Genomic DNA, 6,226 nt, shown 5'->3' on the forward strand with positions numbered 1-6,226 from the left:
GACAAACTGTCTCCGAGACTAGCTCCCTCTCCCAGGGACCACTTCCCCTACCGGGACAGGCAGGCTGCCAAGGAAGGGCTCTGGTGAGGCCTGCATCTGAAGACTGAGCCTATTTCTAGAAACAATCTAGAAGGGCCCAGGGCCTACTCCCATTTCTAAGGGGTACAGCTCCTATATTCAGGGCTAATCGTTCCGAGGTATCCTAGAAGCAAAGAGGTGGGCTAATTTTCCTCGGGTCCAACCTCAGGCACAGGATAAAGAACAGAACCCTGTGAGACTGCTTGGCAAGCATCATCACCGCACCGGGCAGATGGAGAATGAGACGCTCAAGTTCACTGGCAAGTTACTCGTGAAGGCAGATTTGGGAATCAGGCACCCGATCCTTGGTTCACTGCTTACACAGGCCCCAGTAAGTAATACAAATGATGATCCACCGGAAGCTCAGTCTTTCATGGAAGAGCCTGTGGATGAATTCAGTAGCAGAGGAAAGCTAGTCTCAGCAGTTGTCTGGCCTCCCCTCTGATTCTCCTCCCCCTGCCCCCATTAAAATTAGCACACCACAGAGTCAACCTGGCTTTCTAAGGGCAACTTGCTTTTCCCCTACCCCCTTTCCCCTGCCTGACCTCTCCATCTCTTCCAGACACCTTAGTTCTACCGTGTACCTGTCCACCTGTCATTGGTTGATCCATCCATCCATTCTTTCCTTGCCCATCCATAAACCCACCCATTTACTTAACTATTATATATTGAAAACCTATTGTGTGCCAGGAACTCTGTTGGGAAGTCAGGACACTTTACTTCTAGCTGTGTAGCCTTGAACACATTGCTTAACCACCCAAAGCCTTGGTTTCCCTATCTGTAAAATGGGAATAATAAAACTCTGTATTTAGGGTTTGCTGAATAGTAAATAAAATACATATGCATATAAAACAGTACAGCACTTGAAGATTACCAGGTACACAGTAGCCTATCCTTACATGCTATGGAAGAGAACAAGGTCAATGTGATGGGGATCTTGACCTTAGGGAGCCTGGAGTCAAACTCCCATCTGATTGTCCGGCAGATCTCCAGACAATCCTCTTCTGTCTTCCTCCTCTCTTCCTTCCCCTATTCCCTTGGCTGTGGTGACTTTGTAAATGTCAGATCTTCAAAGAACTCCTTTCTGAACCCTCCCAATTTGGTCCCCATAACATTTTCTCCTTCTGTAGTGTCGTTCCCCTCAAACTCTCTGTTACCTAGGACCTTATCTCATCACCGTGTGCCTGTTTATAAACCCTTTGATGGCCAGAACTGTGATGATGTTCTGTATTCTGTATCCCCACAATGCCCAGCACAGTCACCTGTACAGAAATACTTGCTAATTCAACCAAGCCGCTGCCCCCACCAGCCCCATTCCCGCTCAATCTCGCTTCCAATGTCAAGGTTGTTGATTTTATTACCAGGAAATTATCTGCATATTCCTACCTGCTTTGCTTACCCTGCTTTATATCTCAGATTTAGAGGTAAGTTAGACTTTAGACTGGCTTTTAAATATCCCCAGCTGATTCTACTACTGCAGCTGATGCCTGTAACATTTATTTATAACTTTGCAAAATTGGCCAGTGGTTAAGATATATAAACCCGAAGGGGACTCGTGCATTTCCAATACATTAAGGTACATTTAAAACATGCTGTGTCTTACCAGGGGCTTTAAGATACACATTACCGCGGGAGCTAGAAGGACGGGAGCAGAGTAATTGGCTAATGAGAATTCTGAACAGTGACTGGAAATATGGCAGAACTGCCCTTTGAGAACTGTGCTCACACCTATTAATGAACTTTATCCACGGCTCTAAAACACAGCTCTGTGTTTCAAACACAAGCCCAGGAGGCTCTGCGGCTCGGATGCTGTTGCGTTAATTCACACCTAGTTATGGTGACTGGCACCAGCCTTCAACACTGGTCAGAAGAAAACGCTGCGAAGTCCTAGGATAATTACTAAGTCTGGATTTATTTTATACCAGGTGCCAGGTGTTGATATGGAAGGACATGTTTTTCTAACTCTAAGTATGTGCGGTACTAGGAAGAGGGGGGGATGAGTATGCTCGCGTGTTCCCAGTCATGTGGGGACCATGGGACTGCATACATATACATATCCTGCCATGTAGGAAGGACTACGACATAGCCAATAGAGGAATGATGTGGGAAATCCAGTGACTTTCAGTCTTGGACAGGAGTCTGGATTCCAGGTAGGGTCTCCCATGGTTCATGGCCCTGCAGTGAATATTGACCCGGTTGAGGAATAGTTCAAGTCTAAGCCAGCAGAGACTGTAGGGTTGGTGAACTGTTGGCTTTGTGTCCGAGACAACAGCCATTCTTTTCATAATGGGAGAGGGAAAAATATAGCTTCCCACTGAGCCTGTGTGTGATGTTTATCTTGAGTAGGAATGTCGAGGTTGATTGCCAAGAGGCAACTGCCTTCTTTGGAGCTGTTTATTTAGCTTGCAATGACTTTTGAAAATGCCCTCCCACCATCTTTAAATACTCTCCTCCATGGGTGGGCTCCCAACAGCCACGTTTGTGCATCTGCCCAGCACTTTGGTCACAGATTGATGGACTGGGGAGGGTAGTCAGGCCAATTTGCTCAACCGATTTCCCTTGTTGTAACTCTGACCCTTCTGATGACGATCCCCAAATCTGTATCTCCAACCCATCTCTTTCCCTCCAAGTTCAGACCTGTATGGCCAGCGGTCCACTGGACAGAGATCTGCCTGAATGCCCCACAAACCACTCAGGCAACAATGTCAAACATAGCTTACCCTTTTCCATTCGTTCCTAGATCCAGACACCCAATTCTTCTGACTTTACCTCCCAAACACTTTTTAACTCATCCCCTCATCCCCTCCTTTTCCGACTCTGGTTTAGGCTCTTGGCCTGAACTCCTCCTGGCTGACCCCCCTGCCTCCTGCCTGGAATCCCTCGAATCTGTCTTCCACACGGATTGAAGCACAATCTGATCTGAAATACACAGTGGCTTCTCCCTAAGAGTTTGTAACCTGAGAATTAGAATGCATTCCCCTCCTCAGTGTCTCCCTAGCATTTACAACCCCGCTTTCAGACTGTAGCCCACTTCTCCATCTCCATTCCCTGCTTTGTGACTGGCATTCCAGTAACCTGGGACCACCTGTATTTCCATGAAGCTCTAGGCCTTCCAGACTCTGTGTCCCTGTCCTCTCTTCTCCCCTTTCATATTTGATGAATTCCATCTCAGCCTTTAAGACCTCTCTCAGCGATGACTTCCTGGAAGGCTTGTATGACTCCCAGTCCCCCGAGGCTGGTTAGGGCCCCCTTTTCTATGCTCCTATGACAACTTGGCCGTATTTCTATCACTGCACTACACACATTGTAATATAATGCTTTTTTTTTAGGCTTGTCTGACCCAATAGACTGTCAGTAACTTGGGAATAGAGACAGCATATATTTCTTTCCTCTTAGTGTCCTCAACCCTTGATAAATATTTTAGAGTATATGAATAAGTGAATGAATGATGTGGATGCATGTCAAGGATTGTGCCATAGGTGTAAGAGGGGAGAAGGAGCGTATGTCAATGAGCCATTGTGCTCCCTGAATCTTGACTTGTATGCTTGAAAGAATAAGGAGGAGACGATGTTCTTGAAACTCACTTTCTCTGACGATCCTGACCATGTAAGCCTATAAGGAATAGTCATTCTGGGCATGGTGTTCATCAGGTAGGAAGTTTCCTGTCTATGTCATGCTGCAGGGAGCCAGGAAAGTGGAAGCAGGAGTAGTCCAGGAATAAGAGAACACCAGTTCTACTGTTCATTCTTCCATGTGCCCCTTGACAACTTAATTGACCCCTCTGAGTCTCGATCTCATTTGAAAGTAGAATAATAATTCCTGCCACTCAGGATCGTTTTGATGATTGAGCTGATGGGTGTGAAACCCTCAGAACTCTACTCAGTAAATATTCAACAGATGGCACATTATGAATTTAGTGTGACATCAACTTTAAAAATCACTGACTCTTGGGGTGCCTGGGTGGCTCTGTCAGGAAAGCGTCTGACTCTTGATTTTGGCTCAGGTCATGATCTCACCATTCATGAGTTTGAGCTCTGCTTCGGACTCTGTGCTGATAGCACGAAGCCTGCCTGGGATTCTCTCTCTCTCCCTCGTTCTCTGCCCCTCCCTGACTCGTTCACTCTCTCCCTTTCTCTCTCTCTCCCAAAAGTAAATAAACATTAAAAATTGTTTTTTAGTCGGAAAAAAAAAATCACCAGCTCTTCCGTCCATTACGTGCATGCCATTAGATCAGGGTTTCCCCAGTTCCAGGCTGTCAATACTTTTGGCCAGATAATTGTCTTGGGGGGCTGTCTTGTGCATTACAAGATGTTTAACAGCATCTCTGGCCTCTACCCACTAGATGCCAGTAGCACGGCATCTCCCCTGCCATCCAGGAGTTAAAATATCTCAGAACATTTCCACATATTCCCTGGGGGGCAGAACCACCTTTTCTTAAGAAACACCGCTCTAAAAAGGGAAGTGACCTCTGTTGCTCTGACTTTTTCATCTGTAAAATGGGGAGTATTTTCATGACACTTGAAAGTGTTACTTGAATCAGGTGTGATAATGGTCTGCAATTGTTTTGAAAACTTCAAAGTGCTTTTCAAATATAAAATAAGTGTTTTGACAGATATCATCAACTTGAGTACTTAAAGAAAAGCCAGCATATCCTCAAGCTACCAACCCTCCCCCAAGTTGCCCAAGAACCTCTGTGAAATGGAGTCCCCTGGGGCCAATTCTGTCCCCAGATGTTGAGTGGAGGACTGGAAGGTGAGCTCTCTCCACCAGCCTCCTCCTGTTGGTAGCTGAAGACTAGTCTAACCCAGCGCTGTGGGCGTGAGGTCACAATGGGACCTGCGCTGAGCTGCAAGGTAATATTCTAGAATTCTCCCTAAAACTCAGGTGGCTATTGAGCCTGGTAGATTTGGAGGTCTGACCATTTCTTGCTGCCTATAGACAAGTTTCCATATCCAACACTGCCATTGCTACTGCTTAAAGTTTGCACTGGCAATAAAACTGAGTGATAATTTTAACCCCAACTAAGTTAAGATCACATGAAGGGGACCACAAGCAGCCAAAACTTCATGGGGTGTAACAAGGATCTGATGAGTTCAGTGTTCAAGTCCTATTGCCACAGCGGCACTGGTGAGATTTTTTTCTGGCCGGAAGTTTGTGAACCTAGAATGTGGGTTGGAAGAGAATGGAGCGAATATTTGGCACAAATGATGCTCCAAAATTTACCTTTTATCTCCCCTTTTCTCCAAGCTTATCCCTAAAGAGATATTGGAAAACAGAGACAATTAGACAAGTACCCTGAGTGATGTCACATCGTAAACCACCTTCCAAAGGGCTCCCGCCCTAACAGTGATCTCTCTTCATTTCTCAGATGCCGGTCCTCATTCCTAGCGTACGTTGCCAGGCAAGTGTAGCTGCTGGCCCACTCCAGAAACCCAGCAGTTTGGGGTCAAGCCCAGATCACTAGCTCTGGTTGCCCTTGATCCCTGGGATATTCCCGCCTTATGCTTCTGGCATCCCTCCCTTCAGATAGACTTTGCACAGGACCACGGGTACAACTTGAGATGGTCCCCACTCTAGACCTTAGAGGGTGTGGGGTCTCTGTCTATCCCTTCTTCTTCAGAAGGCCCTGGACTCTTATAAAGCTTGGTCCATCCCCTCTAAAGGGACCAGAATATGCAGTCTGTGGGACAGTCAGCCTTTCTCAACCCACAGAAAGATGTGACATACGCTCCCTGAACAGTTTTTTTGTTTTGTTTTATATTGTTGCCTAATGAAGAGGAATCATGCAAATAATTCCACCTGTAATAAAAATCTGCTCCCTGTGACTTTATGGATTAGTAAACTTCTAAGCAGCTCACATAATTTTTAAACTCTTTCCTCCTATAAGGGGGTATCACAGTTAGCTCGAGGATGGGCGTCATTAAGCACGGAAGGAAGGGCTCTTGGCCAAGCAGACAACCTCCTTGGGCCTCAGTTTCCCTGTCTTTAAAGTAAGGAGAACAATCCCAAGGCTGTTGTTAGCCGTGGCGGGCAGGGAGGATAGAAGGAAGGTGGCCCAATTGAGTAGAACCAGGAAAACGTCTGCCATAAAGCAAGGCCACCTGGCCTATAAAAGCATTCTGGAGGGCTCTGGGTGCAGATGCAAAGA

The 6,226-nt window shown here is 46.3% G+C and overlaps 1 long non-coding RNA gene across 1 annotated transcript; it reads right to left on the reverse strand.

Annotated features, from left to right (window-relative positions):
• Positions 1-343: 343 nt before the first annotated feature.
• On the reverse strand, positions 344-4,859 carry LOC132660895 (uncharacterized). The gene is made up of 2 exons (XR_009601950.2): positions 4,768-4,859; positions 344-461 (listed from the first exon to the last, which is right to left on the reverse strand). It is a non-coding gene; the product is annotated as an uncharacterized LOC132660895 (long non-coding RNA).
• Positions 4,860-6,226: the final 1,367 nt, after the last annotated feature.

The sequence above is a fragment of the Panthera onca genome, chromosome D1, assembly GCF_046562875.1.
Source record: "Panthera onca isolate mPanOnc1 chromosome D1, mPanOnc1 haplotype 2, whole genome shotgun sequence".
NCBI lineage: Eukaryota > Metazoa > Chordata > Mammalia > Carnivora > Felidae > Panthera > Panthera onca.